This window comes from Lithobates pipiens, unplaced genomic scaffold (assembly GCF_037356315.1).
Source record: "Lithobates pipiens isolate NorthernLeopardFrog02 unplaced genomic scaffold, aLitPip1_a1.2 Scaffold_8, whole genome shotgun sequence".
Classification (NCBI taxonomy): Eukaryota; Metazoa; Chordata; class Amphibia; order Anura; family Ranidae; genus Lithobates; species Lithobates pipiens.
The window spans coordinates 62,767,947-62,787,706 of NW_027507903.1; the positions used below are offsets into that span (position 1 = coordinate 62,767,947).

Here is a 19,760-nt window from a genome sequence, read left to right on the forward strand (position 1 = left end):
TGAATGTCACCTACATCATACACAGAGGATAAGCAACACTTGATGTCCCTTAAAATGATCTTACACTGTTGTCAGCTATGAATTGCACTGTGTCAGGAAGTATACAGAATTACATACAAACATGAGAGTACATGAAATGGTTAAATTCAGGCCGTTACAAGACTGGACTAGCAGCTTGTGTGACCTGCACATGACACACTTCTAGGTGGTTCCACACAGGTCATGGGGGAACTCCACAAGTGCAGTAAAATCACCTCAGCAGGAGATAAACTTGTCATGGCTGCGATCAGTCACACCTGACAAAATCAGAGGCTCAGAGAAGAGATTCCAAAGTAAAAAAGGAACATGTTTGCCTTAAGGGCCGGTTCACACTGGTGCGATGTCAGAGGTCGGATTTGATTTGCACCGCACTGCAGTGAGAATCCCATGCGAACTCTGTGTGATGCGATTTCAGCCATAAAGATTGTATGGCTGAATTTGCATCAAACTAGCGCAGGACCTTTTTTTTTTCCGCAGCAGAACTGGATCGCATGGGAGTTCACACCCATGCGATCCGATTCCTGTCAGAGATTTTGCAGATCGCACTGCGATGTGTGAACTGATTTGGGGGTGTCATTAACTTTTATCTGACACTCCCAGCAGTTCGCATAGGGCAGTGTTGACTGCCGTCGGGAAACATGCGATGCGGGAACACCGCAATGGATTCGCAGGGTTCCCGCATCGCAGCAGTGTGAACCGGCCCTAAGACCCCTTTCACACTGAAGTGGTTTTCAGGCATTTTAGCGCAAGAAATAGAGCATGTAAAGCGCCCGAAAACTGCCTCCCATGCCATCCGAGTGCTTTCAAACTGGAGCGGTGCGCTGCAAGAAGCATCTTTGGGGCAGTTTGGGAGTGCTGTATACAGAGCTCACAAAACGCCCATGTCCCATTGCAATGAATGGGCAGTGCTTCCAAAGCACATGAAAAGTGCTTTGGAAGCACAGCAACACAGGCGCTTTCAATCCATTCTTCGGCCACTAGCAGGGGGTTAAAAGGGCCACTATAATGAGCAGCACTTTAGCGCTAACGCACTGGCGGGCCCAGTGTGAAAGTAGCCTTAGAAAGGAAACCAGTACTGAAAAAATTTGCTCAATTCTTTCTGAAAATGCTAGTTCCCTGACTGTGCATAAGTCCCCAACATAGTGAGGGACATTTTTAAAACAAATGAAGAAGCAAACCAGGTTGCCTGCCATTTATAAAGAAAGTCTATGTGAAAGGATTCCTGTGTATTTGTGACCCCTGCACTTATATATTTTTTTTAAATGAGTTCATATTTCTGGAGATCCAAAGCACTTTATCTGTTACTGGGTTGACAGCCATCTTGGGCGTGCTTAACATGTTTTTGGAGCATGGGAGGAAACCCCACAAGCACATGGAGAACATGCAAACTCCATGCAGATAGTCTACTGGCCAAGACTAAGGCCCCTTTCATACTAGGGCGGTGCGGGCCCCAGCGGTAAAACTGTGCTATTTTTAGCGTGGCTTTACCATAGAGGCGATTCAGTTCGCATTGTGCGCTATATAAGTATTTCATTCATTCATAGTTTTAGCGGCAGTATTTGTCGCTAACAGGCAGTTTTACCCTCCTGCTAGCTGCCGAGAAAGGGTTGAGACCACCGCAAAGCGCTGCTGCAGTGACACTGCTGCAGTGGTGCTTTTCCGGCAGTATAGCCGCGCTGCCCCATTCATATCAGTGGGCAGAAGCGGTGAAGGAGCGGCATACACACCGCTCCAAAGATGCTGCTAAAAGGACTTTTTTTACCTTCCTGCCAGCGCACCACTCCAGTGTGAAGGCCGTCAGATTTACACAATGAAGTGACAGAAGCGGCTCTTTTGGGGCACTTTGCAGGCGCTATTGTTAACACCTGCAAAGTGCCCCGATTCTTGCACGCTCCTGCGCAGTGCGATTTTTCAGCCCAGCACACTTTAACGCACCAAAAGTAGCGCATGCGTTTTTTTTAAACTGCACTGCATCAAATCGCATAGCCATGCAATCTGGTGCCTGCAAACACACTGCTTTTGTAATCTGCGTTTGGGATGCCATTGGCATTATATTGGCAGTGCTTTTTAAGAGTGGTGTGGGAAATGTGCAGAGAATGTGCCCTTCCTGCACCGCGTTCTGGTGTGAACCGGCCCTCAAACTGAGAACCCCTGCACTAACCACCAAGCCCTGGTTCACAGCAGTATGGCTTTGAAATCGCACTACTTCAGCACAATTTCAAAGCAAGATCATTTGCACCTCTGATTTCATTATGGCTTGTGTATTCATTTAACAGAAGTCTATGCAAGTTGCAATGAAATCAGAAAAAAGCAGTGCAGGAACCCTTTTTAAAGTTGCTGCGACATGAACTGTTTCATTGTCGGTGTTCTGTGGAATAGTGCATCTCGTCAGGTAATGCCTCCGGAGATCTGCGCATGCGCAGGACGTAAGGTTACTCCAGCTGATATGTTAATTAGCTGGTGTGACGTCAACATTGCGCATGCGCAAAGAGCGGAATGAGAATCTAATTCACAGATTTTGCCTTGCTGTCTCTGCACATGCATACTTGACACCACCATGACACCATCCTGCAACACACCAAAATCCACCCCCATATTTGCCCTGCAACACACCCAAATCCACTCAACAACAATAGTCTTCTGCCTGTGACTCCGCCTATAACGTCTCGCGCATGCGCAGAGAGAGCGCGGCAGATTCTGGCAATTTGATTCTCCCATTGCACTATGCAGATTGCCGCATAATTCCTAAGACGATCTGCGTATGCGAAGTGTTGATGTCACGCCAGCTGATCAACATGTTACCTGAAGTGACGTTACATCCTGCACATGCACAGATCATCTGAGGCACTATCCAACGAGATGCACTATTCAATAGAACACCAGCAATGGGGTGAAACTTGTCATGCGATTTGGAACATGAATAAGCTGTGGGTATATGATTGAGCCACCAGGTGCTGTGTGCAGGCAGCCCATTACTGTCTATGGGGACGCTGAGCACAGCCACTCATCCAAATTAGTCAGCCGTGTGGGTGAGAGGCCCCAAATGCAAACTCTCTGTGTTCATCAGCACACCTGTCAGACTAGGACAAGCGGCTGTGTCCATGCAACCGCTATATTCCCACAGACATGAATGGGCTACCTGCAGCACATGGTGGCTCAAGCCGCATCAACACTTATTTGCGGACTATGGGTGTCAGCACCTGTGTGAATGAGGCCTAAGCCATTGTGTTTCCATACTAGTCAACCAACCACAACAGATTTGCACAAATCTGTAACAGATTTGACTCTGGAGATTAGACAGACTTCCATCAAGATGAGACAGATTTTCACTGAATTCCACCGATAAAAGAAAAAAAAAGTTAAAAGTCAGCAGCTACAAATACTGTAGCTGCTGACTTTTAATAATCAGACACTCACCTGTCCCAGGGTGCAGCGATGTGGGGAAACAGCCAGGCATGCAGTGCGCATGCGCGAGACACACTGCGTGCTGTGACTGGCTGGGCAATCATCTGGGACCTGAAGCGTGTCCCAGATGATTGCCGAGAGGGAGGGTGAAGAGTTGAACTTCCTTCTGGTGCCGCGGTGCCCCGGGAGGAAGTGGGAGCTGGAACCTTCTAAAAAGAGGGTTTACGCTCCTCCCTCAAAAAAATTACTTGACCAATGTGGCATGTCAGGGGGTCACCTTCGCTTAAAGTGGAAGTTCCAATTTTGGGTGGAACTTCCGCTTTAACGCAGAGGCACAATGAAGAAGTAGAGTGTTAACCATTTGCCGCCATTGCTCCCTGGCCCTTTATGAAGATCTAAATGCCAGGAGGGGGAGGCAGGCTTTCTGATTGTGTGGCCTCTGTGATTTGCTGTCACAGCAGTCACGTGATTGGAAGCTCCTGATTGCACCTATGCACTGGCAGCTGCCCATGACAGCTTAGTCACTGTGCAGAGCATGTAGTCAGCACGCTATCAGCACAGGAAAGCTGTTTCCCATGAACACATATGTGCAGCGGCTCGCCATTAAAGCCCACCTGCCTAGCTGCCATGTATATGTCTGCGGCCGTTGGGAACAGGTTAAAGTGAACTTCACCCTCTCAATGGACACGACTATTTTTAATCCTTATGCTGCTAGCATTAGTAAATAGATATGAAAATATATTATATTTACTCGTTTTACACTTGTTTTTATTTACATTTCTTTAGTTATTTCCTGATTTCAGGCCTAGGCAAATGATACCATGCATCCCAGGAGTCTTCAAGAGGGGAGAAGGGGCTTTCTCAGCTAAGCACACCCTCCTGCCTGCATGCCTGAGCTAAGGACAGATGGATTCTAGGGAGTAAATGAGACATGAATCATCTGAACTTACACAAGATGGCTATGGCCAGAAATGTTCGTGGGGGGGGGGGGGGGGTGTTTCAAAGTGATTTCTCAGCATAGCGACATGGATCGATTGGATTGATGGCATTGCCTAGGTGTGTGGCACAAATGAATAATGCCTCCTAATGTCATTTTATGCGTTACTTTTTACTCTTATGCAGAAAAAGACACAGAAAAACAGGAAGCTGTGGTCCTTCATGTAATGCCTCCCTCCGCAGGTATGAAGTGCAAGCCATTTAGCTCAGTACACCCTTTCAGGCCTGGCATGTACAGGGCACTACCTCCCAAGCATCTGATAAATTCTGAGGTTATTTTAAACTATTAAACTTAATTTACACTGTTAGTTTTAACACGCATGTTACAATACATTTTGAGGCGTTAGCAAACCATATTAAAGTCGAAGTTCAGTCAAAAACTAAAGCTAAATCTACTCCCACTACCAGTCTTAAGCCTAGTACACACGATCGGATTGTTGGCCAACAAAACCATGGACTGTGGTCCGAAGGCCGTTGGCCCAAACTTGTCTTGCATACAAACGGCAAGGAATTGTCAGCCAACAAACACGAACGTACTGACGTACTACATGGTTTTTCAGATCTTTAGCGCCACCCTTTGGGATCATTCTACTAATTTCGTGTTAGTAGAAGTTTGGTGAGTGTTGATTCATGCTTTTCCTTTCATGCTTTTCAGTCCGCGCTTTTAAGTTTGTGCATTTCATTTTGCGCTTTTGAGTTTGTGCTTTTTAGTGTGTTTCTGAACGGCCGTTTGTCAACAAGAAATTCCAGAATCGGAGGAGATAACGTGTTATTTATTATTGGTCTTGGAGTTATTGCTTTGACCCAAGTCCAGTCCAGGAACAGGAGGAGGATTTCTTGGACCAAAAATTGGTTGCTTTATTAATCGTGACCAACAATGTCATATGCCTTTGCTGCGGGAGCTCCAAAAGAATAATCCAGATGATTTTCGGAATTATCTCTGGATGACAGACCCCTGCTTTCAGCAACTCTTGGCATTGTTGACCCCCTATATTAAGAAGCAGGACACATACATGGGGCTTGTCTTATTTTTTTGGTTGAATAATAATGATTTGATTTGGTATATTTTCTATATTTTTGGATGCATAGAATGCACTTTTTACTTAAATTCTATTGGCAGATGACCTGCATGGTTTGGGTAGTTATCCTAGTCACTGTCACCAATGCTGGGGGTTATTATTGTTGTCATTGACACCAATGCTGGGGGTTATTATTGTGGTCACTTACATCTGACATCAATGATTGGGGTTATTATTGTGGTCACTGGCACCGATACTTGGGGTTATTATTGTGGTCACTGGCACCAATGGTTGGGGTTTTTATTGTGGTCACTGACACCAATGCTGGGGGTTATTGTGGTCACTGGTACCAATGGTTGGGGTTATTATTGTGGTCACTGGCATCAATGCTGGGGGTAATTATTGTGTTCACTGTCACCAATAGTTGGAGTTATTATTGTGGTCACTGGCACTAATGCTGGGGGTTATTATTGTGGTCACTGGCACCAATGTTGGGGGTTATTATTGTGGTCACTGGCACCAATGCTGGGGTTATTATTGTGGTCATTGGCACCAAAGCTGGGTGTTATGATTGCGGTCACTGACGCCAATGCCAAGTATTATTATTGTGGTCACTGACTCCAAAGGTTGGGGTTATTATTGTGATCACTGGCACCAATGGTTGGGGGTTATTATTGTGGTCACTGACACTGATGGTTTGGGTTTTTATTGTGATCACTGCCACCAAAGCTAGAGATTATTATTGTGGTCACTGGGACCAATGCTTGGGGTAAGGGAGGAGGGCCTAGTCTGACATTTTTGCCTGAGTACGGATGACCTCTTCCCAGTGCTGAGTCACAAAGTATAAACTTTTATTATTATTATTATTATACAGGATTTATATAGTTTCAGCAAAATAAAGGAAGGCAATACAGCTAAAATATAATCCTATACAAGAGGGTTAGGAGGACCCTGCTCATGGTTAAGCTGTCATGCAAACAGACATTTATGTCCTCAAACAAAAATTCCCAATATGGCCTTGTCCTCTGGGAGCTGGATGTGTCACATACAACCACCAATCATGTAAATGTTGATTGCATCTGCACTGGTGTTTACCTGTGCATGCACATATATCTATGGCGTATATTTCCCTATATATGTGTATATTGAAAGCCATATTTGAAAATTAGAGGGTCATTAGGAGGCTCTAATTTGTGTCAATATGTTTATCTCACTGATAAATTTTGTTTAACAACAAAAAAAAAAAATGATTATCTGCAGTCTCTAATAATGTCAAACACCCTCAATGCGCATGGCAGCTGCTTGACAATATGATTTCAGAGCAGCATTTTTCCTAAAGAGATACTTTTTTCACATAAAAATATAACTCCATTTGGTAAGATGTACCCTTATGATTTATATGAAGTGTGATTTAATGATAGATCGACTTTAAGCTAGCTAAATATCGCAGTCAGTATTTTAGTGAAAAACAGAAAATTCTCAAGCTCATTGTCGGAAGATGAAGTCTTGGACTAACAATAAAGCCTTTGTCGTTGAGGGGTCAAGTCATCATTAAGTGAGCAGACCCATGCCTGCAATTGTGATAACATCTTCTTCATACAACAAATTATTTACTTTTAAATTTAGTAAGCTATTGAGCTTTGTCACCAAAGATTTATGTCACACACACATCATTAAAGGATGATTTGGATGCATAAAGTAGCAATCAATTTAACATAAACAATATTATTGGGCAGTGGTAATGTTTATAAAAATATCCTTGTATGTATGCTTTGTAATAATATCTATCTATCTATCTATCTATCTATCTATCTATCTATCTATCTATCTATCTATCTATCTATCTATATAAAATATTTGAAATATTTGTTCATTACATTAGCAGGCTCCACTTTCTCCTCTGTAGTGTTGCACAGTGGTCCTGCCATTCTGAGTCTTACTGCAAATTTATGATACAGGGGCTGGCAAATAGAAAACAGTAGGCTATTTGCAATTTCTAGGGATGTGAAACATCCACAATGCTTTAAGTGGGCTGAGACCATGTGATCTTTACTTAAAGCTTTGGGTAATATCAGGGCAAAGAAGGGGCACTTGTTAAACTAAAAATAATAATAATGATATATTGTTAATATGTGACCTATTTATTCAAATAAAATTTGAAGCCTAATGATAGGTCAGCTTTAAGTTGGCATGAGACATTTATTTGGCAGAGACAGAGGCAGTGGTCAACACAGCCCAATGCATGTGGTGTAAATGAACCCATACAAAGTATCGTCTATCAGTTAGCTCCCCCACCTTGCACAATTACTAGGTCTAAACATAAAAAAATGTGGTTACTTACCTTAACGACTTAAAGATGGCCCACCAATTATATACTGTGGCAGGGTTGCCCTATTCCACTAAAGCGATGTATCCGTACGACGTTTCGTGCAGGAGACACTGTGGGTACATGCACGCTCCCACTACACGGGAGGGGGGGAGCCAAAGCGCGGATGCGGCGGCCGCTATGTCCACTGGCTATCCGTGATCGCTCCTCAGAGAGGCAGAACGGGAATCTGCCTATGTAAACAAAGTAGATCCCCATTATGACAGGGGAGTACAGATAATGTCACTGGTCCCAAAAATGTGTCAAAAGTGTCCAATCTGTCTGCCGTAATGTCGCAGTCCCGCTAAAAATCACTGCTCACTGCCATTACTAGTTAAAAAATAAATCTATCCCCAATTTTGTAGACTTATAACTTTAAACCAATCAATATACGCTTATTGCGATTTTATTTTAGCAAAAATATATAGAAGAATACATATTGGCCTAAACTGATCAATACATTTGTTTTTTTACATTTTTGTTATTCAATGTGTATTATAGTAAAAAGTAAAAAAAAAATGTTTTTTTTTTCCATACTTGAGGTGATCATAGCAAAGGATCTTATGTTGGTGAAACAGGACAGAAGTTGCAAGTGAGGATGAATTTGCACAGACATACCATCAAGGAACATAAAGAAGACACACCTATGGGACATCACTTCTCACAACCGGACCACACTATAGAAGACCTCAATGTTGTAGTTCTGAAATGGGAATTTCAGAACTATCCAGGAAAGGAAAACGTTTAACCACTTCAGCCCCAGAAGATTTGGCTGCTCAATGACTGGGCCATTTTTTGCGATACGGCACTGCGTCGTTTTAACTGACAATTGCGCAGTCGTGCAACGATGTACCAAAATAAAATTGGCGTCCTTTTTTTCCTACAAATAGAGCTTTTTTTGGTGGTATTGGATCCCCTCTGCGTTTTTTTTTTTTTTTTTTACGCTATAAACAAAAGAGGGATGACAATTTTGAAAAAAACACAATATCTTTTACTTTTTGCTATAATAAATATTCCACATTTTTCTCCAAAAAAATATTTTTTTTCCTTAGTTTAGGCCAATATATATTCTTCTACATATTTTTGGTTAAAAAAAACGCAATAAGCGTATATTTATTGGTTTGCGCAAAAGTTATAGAGTCTAAAAAATAGGGGATAGATTTATGGCATTTTTATTATTATTTTTTTTTCTAGTAATGGTGGCGAGCTGCGATTTTTAATGGAACTGCAATATTGCAGCGGACAAATTGGACACTTATGACACATTTTTGGTACCATTAACAACTATATAGTGATCAGTGCTAAAAAAATTCACTGATTACTGTATAAATGTCACTGGCAGGGAAGGGGTTAACACTAGGGGGCGATCAAGATGTTAACTGTGTTCCCTATGTGTGTTTCTAGCTGTGGGGGGATGGGACTGTCCAGAAAGAGAGAGATCGTTGTTCATACTTAGTATGAACACACAATCTGTCTCCACTCCCCTGAAAGAACCGGGATCTGTTTACACACACAGATCCTGGTTCTCGCTCTGTCACGAGCAATTGCGGGTGCCCGCTCTAGGCGTGCGAGCACCCCTAGTGGCCAAAAGGTAACATCGCTTCGCTCAGCTGTGTCATTCTGCAGCAGTAAAACTGCGGCAGCTGGTCGGCAAGTGGTTAAACTAAGAATGATACTTCTTTTTGACACAAATAATAACGACCTAAATTGATATTGGTTTCCTTACCCATTATACTACAGTTTTATGACCCCCTCTGTGACTGTCTTCCAACCCCCCAGTCTATAGCTCTCCCTCTGTCTTATCTCACTAATTCTGCTGCTAGCTTTATTACTATTGCTATATACACTGATTTGTATGTTTTTTTTTCCTTTTTTTTCCTTTCCCTCAGAGATTCTTTTTTTTATTATTATTTATTTATTTATTTATTTTTATATTTCAGCATTCTGCTAAAAGTTTGGGAATCAGTATTGCTGGGACCTTGAAGAAGGGACCATACCCCGAAAGCTTGTCCTAAAAAATTGTATGTTAGTGCAAATAAAAAAAGTATAACAGACAGTACTCTGTTTTTTTTTTCTTTTTCTAAATTGTCTGTATTCTTTTGTTTATAGCGCAAAAAAAACGGCAGAGGTGATCAAATTCCACCAAAAAAAAAACTATTTGTGGGAAAAAAAGGACATGAATTTTAATTGGGTACAGCGTCGCACGACCGCCCAATTGTCAGTTAAAGTAATGCAGTGCCGTATCCCAATAAATGTAAATCCTTCCTGGGCTCAAGTTAAACCAGTGGTCTCCAAACGGCGGCCCTTATCTGGCCCTCGCGGGCACTATTTCTCCTACTGCCACCAACAACAGGAAATGTGGGGACTGCTTCCTGATTGGAAGCAAGACAATCTCTATTCAGCCCACTTCAGAGCAGGGGTAGGCAACCTTAGAAATGGTGGAGATCTACCCAAACTACAGGGGAGAAATCAAAGATCACCAGGCACAATGCCCTATTTATTTCATACTTGGCAGAGGCAGAAGCGCTGCCAGAAAAGAGTTTCTGCAAATGTGTAAAAATGTGCTAAAAGGCATGACGCGCTTGCACTGCCATTATTTATTAATGCCACCCCAAATGCGGGTAGCGGTCCTGTGTTTTTTGCATTTTCTGTGTGATAACATATGCAACACAAATAGTTTGTGGCTCGTGTCCAAAATTAGGTACATGGGCTTCTTTTAGCAGTTTTTCGAGTGGCAGGAGGCCCACTCAAATGAATGCTGCCACTCCAAAATAAGCGCTTTGGTGAAATGTGAATGGGACTTAAGGTAGCTAAACTAGCAAGGTCAGAAATAGCATAAATAATTCACAGGTCAGGACAACACAGTGCAGAGTTCACAGGTTAGGGGTACACAGTGCAGAGTTCACAGGTCAGGAGTACACAGTGCAGAGTTCACAGGGCAGAAGTACACAGTGCAGAGTTCACAGGTCAAGAGTACACAGTGCAGAGTCCACAGGTCAGGAGTACACAGTGCAGAATTCACAGGGCAGAAGTACACAGTGCAGAGTTCACAGGTTAGGGGTACACAGTGCAGAGTTCACAGGTTAGGAGTACACAGTGCAGAGTTCACAGGTCAGGAGTACACAGTGCAGAGTCCACAGGTCAGGAGTACACAGTGCAGAGTTCACAGGGCAGAAGTACACAGTGCAGAGTTCACAGGTCAAGAGTACACAGTGCAGAGTCCACAGGTCAGGAGTACACAGTGCAGAGTTCACTGGTCAGGGGTACACAGTGCAGAGTCCACAGGTCAAGAGTACACAGTGCAGAATTCACAGGGCAGAAGTACACAGTGCAGAGTTCACAGGTCAAGAGTACACAGTGCAGAGTTCACAGGTTAGGGGTACACAGTGCAGAGTTCACAGGTCAAGAGTACACAGTGCAGAGTTCACAGGTTAGGGGTACACAGTGCAGAGTTCACAGGTTAGGGGTACACAGTGCAGAGTTCACAGGTCAGGAGTACACAGTGCAGAGTTCACAGGTCAGGAGTACACAGTGCAGAGTTCACAGGTCAGGAGTACACAGTGCAGAGTTCACAGGTCAGGAGTACACAGTGCAGAGTTCACTGGTCAAGGGTACACAGTGCAGAGTCTACAGGTCAAGAGTACACAGTGAAGAGTTCACAGGCCAGGAGTACACAATGCAAAGTTCACTGTGCACAAGGCCTGTGCGTGACGTAGAAGCTGATGCACGTGCCTAGCGCCCGTGATGTCCGTCGGGCACCCATGATCACTCCTGAGAGAGAGAGAACAGGGGATCTGTCAATGTAAACAGACAGATCCCTGGTTCTGTCAGGGAGAAGAGAGGGATCTGCTGTTTCTAGTGATTAGAAACAGCGATGTCTCTCTACTCCCAGTCACTACACTGCCCCCACAATTAGAAACACCTCCCTAGGACACACCTAACCTCTTGATCGCCCCTTAGAGCCCCTTCCCTACCAGTGACATTTATACAGTAATCAGTGGCTAATTTTAGCTCTGATTGCTGTATAAATGTCACTGGTCCCAAAAAAGTGTCCGATCTGTCTGCCGCAATGTCGCAGTCCCACTACTAGTAAAAAAATAATAATAATAAAAATGTCATTAATCTGTCCCCTATTTTGTAGACGCTATAACTTTTGTGCAAACCAATCAATATACGCTTATTGCGATTTTTTTTTTCTTTACCAAAAATATGTAGAAGACTTCATATTGGCCTAAACTGATGAATACATTTTTTTTTTTTTTTAAATGTGGATATTCATTATAGCAAAAAATATAGTTTTTCTTTTCAAAATTGTCGCTCTTTTTTTGTTTATATCGCAAAAAAAAAAAAAAATGCATAGGTGATCAAATACCACCAAGCTCTATTTTTGGGAAAAAAATCTATTTAGTTCGGGTACATCCTCGCACGACTGTGCAATTGTCAGTTAAAGCGGCGCAGTGCCATATCGCAAAAAATGGCCTGTTCATTATTATTAAGAGGGAAAATCCTTCCGGGGCTGAAGTGGTTAATAAATAGCCATATCTCCCATTCTGCGAAAGCTACTACTATGCTGCTGTTCTTCTTAGTACAGGTCTGGTGATCAATTTTACAGTACAGTGGTTAGGTAGCTTTGGAGTGCCCTGCAATAAAGAATTAACATATGGCATGTCATAATTATTTGTTTGTAGTGCAAACGTCTGCAACATAACTGGAGCTGATTTCAGCTGACTTAATGAAATGGCGTTAGTTGTTAATGTCATCATCAGATCAGGCCTCTGAAGCCTGAGGTAAACATCCAGCCGCACTTATAATTAGGACCTCTCCCCACCTGCTATCTTGCTTATGTGGCACACCATGGAATGTGTAAGGAGGACCAGACCTACAATGATTCACTGCTCCCAGCTAATCCAATATGTCAGAGATATCTGTACTGCAAGACAAGATGTCTACTGAGCCAAACACTGTTTACAGAGATGTGTTAAAGGAGCAGAAGGAAATTCTCCAGTTCTAAATCACTAATACGTAAGGGAAATAATACACCTACAATCATACTGTACATCTACACACATATACATAGTATGGGGAGTATTTAATAAAGGAGTACATTTACACTGCCTTGTGTTTAAATAGTTAGGTTTTTTGGGATTTGCTTTGTTCTTGAGGATTATTTAAAATTTGATATGAATACAGCTTAATGCCGTGTACACACGACCGGACTTTCTGGCAGACTAGGTCCGAAGGGATTAGTCCGTCGGACAATCCGATCGTGTGTGGGCTAGTCTGATCGTTTTTCGAAAAATAAATCCGACGGACATAGAAATAGAATGTGTTTAAAATCTATCCGACGGACTCAATTCCGATGGACTAAAATCGGGAAAACCTATGTGCTGGTCCGACGGACCAAATAGGACGCAAGGGAAGCTACTGGCTACTGGCTATTGAACTTCCTTGTTTAGTAATGATTACTTCATCACGTTCAAAACGAACGTCCGTTCGCGTGTGGCCAAGTCCGTCCGTCGGAACTCTGCCAAAAGTCCGCTGGAAGTGGGCTTCCAAATTCCAATAAGCCCACTGCCTGCAGACCTCCACAACCCCAGCCCAAGGTTGTGGAGATGAGACCCTTGTCCCCATCAACATGGGAACAAGGTGCTTTGGGGTAGGGAGGGGCATGTGGCCTGGAATGGTTCAGGAGGGTGGCGCTCGCTCATCCCCTCCTTTCCTGGGCTTTCAGGCTGCGTGTTGGGATAATGGTCTGGTATGGATTTTGGTGGGAAACTCCATTTTTTTTTGGGGGGGCGTGGGGTTTCCCTCAAAATCCATATCAGACGGACGCCATTTTTTTTCTTGAAATTTTTAAGCCAGCAAACCTTTTTTTTTTTACATTCAGCTGATGACACCACAAAACGCAAAATCACGGTAAAAAGTTAAAACTTGCACGTCTATTACATCTATGTCTATTACATGCAAAATGCTGCATGCTGTGGGACACAAAGTCTCTGAACCTTTACAAAAATGTAGAGGCACAAAAATGCATTGATGTGAACGTGTTCCATAGGAATCCATGTTAAAAAAAATGTCCTGCATTTCTGCAAAGAGCAGGAAAAACCATGTGAATGGAGCCTAGAGTGGGAGTAAACTCCCATGTATGATTTTTACCTATAGGTTACCTATGATAAGGCTTACCTATAAGTACTATAAATATCTCCTAAACGTGTACCGTTTAGGACAGGGATATGCAATTAGCGGACCTCCAGCTGTTGCAAAACTACAAGTCCCATCATGCCTCTGCCTCTGGGCGTCATGCTTGTGGCTGTCAGGGTCTTGCTATGTCTCATGGGACTTGTAGTTCTGCAACAGCTGGAGGTCCGCTAATTGCATATCCCTGGTTTAGGAGGTATTTACTTTAGATGCAGCCGTGATGTCACCAGAGTATGTGCTCTGAAGGAACGGCCACCCGTGCCATAAACAGCAACAATGACATCATCTGCGCCTCCGCCATTCATATCGCCAAAGCCTGAGAACCCAAAAAGAAGAAAAATGAAGTGAAGTGAAAATGGAAGCGCCTTCAGCGGTGACAGTGCACCAATGGAAGGCTTTGTTTTCAGGTAAATTTGTCATAATGTGCTAGTATGTGATGCCTTGAGGCTACAACCGGCTCAACCCTGTTTGTAAGGCCCCTTTCACACTGGGGCGGTTTTCAGGCATTACAGCGCTAAAAATAGCGCCTGTGTAGCGCCTGAAAAAAAACGGCCCCTTTCACTCCAGTGTGAAAGCCGGAGGGCTTTCACACTGGAGCGGTGCGCTGGCAGGACAGTGAAAAAAGTCCTGCTAGCCGCATCTTTGGAGCGGTGAAGGAGCGGTGTATTCACCGCTCCTACCCATTGAAATCAATGGGACAGTGCGGCAATACCGCCGGCAAAGCAGCAGAAATTTCAAAAGAGCAACTCTGAGGTCAGCTATTGATGTTGGAGAAGACCTGGCTCACACTCAATATTAAAATTAATCCCGAAGGTCTTGAAAAGAGTAGAGATCGGGGCTTGAGTTTTTCTACACCAAACTTTTCAAACCATGTCTTTATGGAGTCGATTTTGTGCACAAAATACCTTCTCCAAACTGTTGGCACAAGGTTGAAAGTGCAAGATTGTATAAAAAATGTCTTTGTTTGCTGTAACATTGAGTGCCGTTCACGGGAAGAATCTTAACTTGATCATTTGGAGGGGTTTTACCATACTTTTGTCCATACAAGTACAGTGGGTGTGATGGTAAGGTGACCACAACGTTTTGGTCATATAGTGTACCTGTTCTGTTTTAAATGCCATCACATCACATACCTCCTTTGGCCCAGTCTGTCCAGACAGTATACTCACCTACTGACTTGGCACATCCACAGGCAGTTGAACTCTTCAATAAAACACTAACGTTGAATCCAAGAGCAATTGTACTTTAGACAATTGAAGAACAGATGGTGATTTTCCAGTCTCTATAGTGTAAGAAGTCCTTCCTGAGCCCTGACCTTGCAAACGATTAAGGGGACATGGAAGGAGTGGAGAGGGTCTACCTAGGACTAAACTAACTAACACTAAACAGGAGGGGAGGACAGAGGAAGATACCAAAAGCACAGAAGTAAACAAGTTGCAGTGGCCCAAAACTGCCATTAGATGTCAGCATTCAGCATACAGCATTCTACAGAAAAATAATAACCTTATGAAGATTAATACAACAGCAGAACATGTAAATATGTCATCTTTAACACTTTTTTTTTTAAAGCTGATCTCCAGGAAAATTAAAAAAATGCACAATAGAATAATACATTGTTTTACCTAAAAATTATTTGTATTTCATTCTATTTATTCCTGAGATTTGCACATCTTAAAGCATTACAGTTTTGTGTCTTTCCCACCCCCAGCTTATGATTGGGGAATTAAGATTTGCAATTAATACATAGCTGAATCAATTGTGTTTTTTTTTTCTTAACTGAATCATATTGGAGTCCAGCTATAAAAATGTAATTAATCATTTCAGGCCTTTGAGCTGCTGTAACAGCATGTAGAATATTAGCCTATGAGAAAATCAGGAATTATAACACTGACAGACCATCGCCCAAAATAATTGATCCAACAGGTTTTATTCTTTAAAGGGGTTGTAAAGGTAAATGTTTTTTCACCTTAATGCGCCCCGAGCCCCCCCGTTTTACTTACCTCACCCCTCGAAAGTCCCGCGCTCGTCCCCCGACGTCCTTTCCACCTGGCCGCTGATTGGCTGGAGTGGATGAATGGAAAGCAGCGCAGCCGTTGGCTCGCGCTGCTGTCCATCACATCCACTGACGCGGAGCACCGGGGGGGGCGGGGCTGTGTGATACAGCGAACGGCTATAGCCGCCGGTGTCCCATCATATAAGGTCCCCCATCAGATAGTGTCCGCTGTGTAGTGCGCATGCGCAGTACACAGCAACACAGATTCCGAAAATAGCCAAGGATGAACGGCGCCTGCGCTGTGAGCCCAGGTTCTAGCCCCACCATCCAAGTGGACATAGAGTTGGAATAAAAAAGAGCCGAGCGCAGCGAGGCCAAGCCCGAAGCGTGGCGAGCAAAGCTCGCCTGCGAGGGGCCCTCTAATTTTCCAAACCCTATGTCCACTTGGATGGGGGGGCTACCACCTCCACTCACGGCGCAGGCGCCGTTCAGCTTCATAGATTTTCCGAAGCTTCTTCTGCCCCGTACTGCGCATGCGCAGTACGGGGCGGACGCTATATGATGGTAGGACACTATCTGCCAGAACACCGGCTGTATCACAGGAGCGCACCCGCAGATGCTTCTCACCATGCGAGGGAGCTCGCATGAACGTGAGAAGCACCTGCGGGAGGAAGCAGAGACAGCCGCCGAGGGACCCCAGAAGAGCAGGTTCGGGGCCACTCTGTGAAAAACGAGCTGCACAGTGGAGGTAAGTATGATATGTTTGTTATTTAAAAAAAAAAAAAATTCACTTTACAATCCCTTTAACCACTTCAATACCGGGTACTTTCACCCCTTCCTGCCCAGGCCAATTTTCAGCTTTCAGTATTGTTGCACTTTGAATGACAATTGCACGGTCACAGAACACTGTACCCAAACTAAATTGTTAGCATTTTGTTCACACAAATAGAGCTTTCTTTTGGTGGTATTTAATCACCACTGAGGTTTTTATTTTTTGCTAAATAAATGAGAAAAAAAGACTTAATATTTTGAAAAAACAAATGTGTTTTTCTTTGTTTCTGTAAAATTATAATACAATTATATAAATGTAGCCCAAAATGTATTCTGCTACAGTTCTTTGGTTAAAAATAACCCATCAATGCAGTCTTATCAGTGTCCATCTGCAGCCTTGTCCATCATTGCACCCTTGTCAGTGTCATTTGCAGCCTTGTCATGCAGCCTTGTCCGTCATTTGCAGCCTTGTCAGTGTCATTTGCAGCCTTGTCATGCAGCCTTGTCCGTCATTTGCAGCCTTGTCAGTGTCATTTGCAGCCTTGTCAGTGTCATTTGCAGCCTTGTCCATCGTTGCACCCTTGTCAGTGCAGCTTTTCCTTTTAAAGATAGAGAGATAGATCTGGATGTTCTGTGTATCTCGGCGGCGCTCGGTAGTTCTTGGTGGATTTTGGCCACCTTCAGCCGTTCTCGGTAGCTTTCGGCCGTTCTCAGCAGCTTGTGTACGCGGCATTAGAGTTTTAAGTCCCCGGAGACTGCACCATAACTGGTGAGCCTGCATTTCAAGGGATGCTGCACCTGTTATGCACATCAATTTGATGGTGTAGCACACATACAGTAGTGGGTTGATGGTTTCTACTATTTGCAAGGTCTGGGAAGTTGACTACTTGCTGCCAAATCACATACTAGGACTTTATTTGAATTCAAGTGGTTGTACCGGGGTGACGGCCCTCTTGTAAGAGCAAAAAAAGAGGTTAACTAGCTGCGTGATTGCCATTACAAGCAGTGGGAGGGGACGTCCCCCCCCCCCCCCCCTGTCAGCTTGCTCAGGCTTTTCTGCCCCACTGGGAGACCCGAGCTACCAGCCGGCATGTCGTACCGGCTAGTTGGACACCCATACAAAGCCAGGATCAGCTTTGATCGGGTCTCCGCTATGGTAACCTGGAAGCGATGACATGACATCACTTTCGGTTTACCTGGTAAAGAGGCGTCATTTAAAAAAAAATCTCAAGCATTCAAGAACACAGATTTTGATGTTTTGAATGCTTTAAAGGGCAGAGGAGTGATCTGAGGTCTTATCAACCCCATATCCCTCCATATACCTGTCATGTGTATATTGCTGTTACAAAGGATGTTTACATTCCTTGTGACAGCAATAAAAGTAATAAAAAAAAATAGTTAAAGCAACAGTATAAAAATAAAAAATAAAAATTCATAATTTAAAACGAATAATGTAAATCGCGCGTCGGTCCTGCATGCTCGAAACAGTGATCGCCCCACACATGTGAGATATCGCCACAAACAGCAGATCATGGGCAGTAATTCTAGTAACAGGACAACTCTGTAAATCTAAAGTGGTAACCTGTAAAGGCTTTTAAAGCATCACTTATGGATAGTAAAATAAATGTTGTTTGTCACCATTGCACGGGTGTGTGCAGTTTTAAACGTGACATGTTTGGTATCTACGGTATTTACTCGGTGTAACATCATCTTTTAAATTTTACATAAAAATTGTGTTATGTATAGTGTTTTCTGTATTAAAATTAAAAATATTTTCTTTTCCCAAAAATTGCATCTGATAAAACAGCTGCGCATATATCCTGTGATGTAAAAAATTCCAAAACCCACCAATTTATTCTCTAGGTCCTCTGCTTAATTTAGATTAAAATATATAATGTTATCTTCTTGACAAAAAACACATGAATGGTACTGCTTTATACTGCATTTGGTTTATGTGACTCTGTAGGTCACTTTTATCTAGCTAGCACTTCGCAGTGCCCAGGCAGGACTTCAATAGGGGTTAGGAAAAAATACTGATTTATGAATTTCAGAAAACATTAGAGCCGATATAAACAGAAAAAAGATCCCTCTCTTTATAACTGATGGACTGTTTTGGTGGCTGACAATAGCCATGAAGGGCAAAATTATCATACAGTAATACTTGTTGCGAGTGACGCAGTTTACAAGCGGTTCACAATATGAGCTATTATTTTTTTTTAATCCTGACTGGATTGACTGTCGCTGGTCACACTCAGAGCCGCTCTGAATTGTTCAGAGCCGCTTGGAAACACTCCGTTCCCGAGCCTCTCCAACAGGGGCGTACCTAGAGCATTTGGCACCCGGGGCGGATCCTATATCTGGCATCCCCCCCACCTTAATATGTAAAAACACCCCACTGTGCCCCCTGCATACCTCTGCATCCTTCAATATCTTTTTGTCACTACTGTGTACCCCCCTCTCCACAACTGCACCTCTGGACCCCTTTAAATTACACAGCACCCTGCACCCCTTTAAATTACACAGCACTCTGGACCCCTTTACATTACACAGCACCCTGCACCTCTGGACCCCTTTATATTACACAGGACCTTGCACCTAAGGACCTCTTTACCATATACAGCACCCTGCACCTCTGGACCCCTTTACATTACACAGCACCCTGCACCTCTGGACCCCTTTACATTACACAAGCTGCAGTCACTGTGCTGTTGCTGCTTTTGTGTGTTTGCTTCCCTTCTGCTGTCTTTCCCTTTGCCAACCTTTGCCTGGATCTGACACAGACAGCCAACATGGGCTCTACTGCGAAATATTTACAGCCTGTGTTAACCCTGCCTCCATCCACTAGAGGGCACCCGAGGATATGGATTACAAGAGAGACTCTGAGGAAAGATCATGGAGGATTGTGGGGAGTATAGTTTGGAGAAGAAACTGAGCTATTACCACAGGTTCGAAAACCACAATTACTTTTTCCAGG

General features: G+C 43.4%; 1 protein-coding gene across 1 annotated transcript in view; it reads right to left on the reverse strand.

Annotated features, from left to right (window-relative positions):
* The window catches only part of BNC1 (basonuclin zinc finger protein 1), a 363,494-nt gene extending 348,178 nt beyond the window's left edge, over nt 1–15,316 (reverse strand). Inside the window, exon 1 of the mRNA XM_077472395.1 lies at nt 15,192–15,316. The gene's annotated coding sequence lies outside the window, so the exon portion shown is untranslated. The remainder of the gene's footprint in view (nt 1–15,191) is intronic.
* Between the last annotated feature and the right edge of the window lie 4,444 nt (nt 15,317–19,760).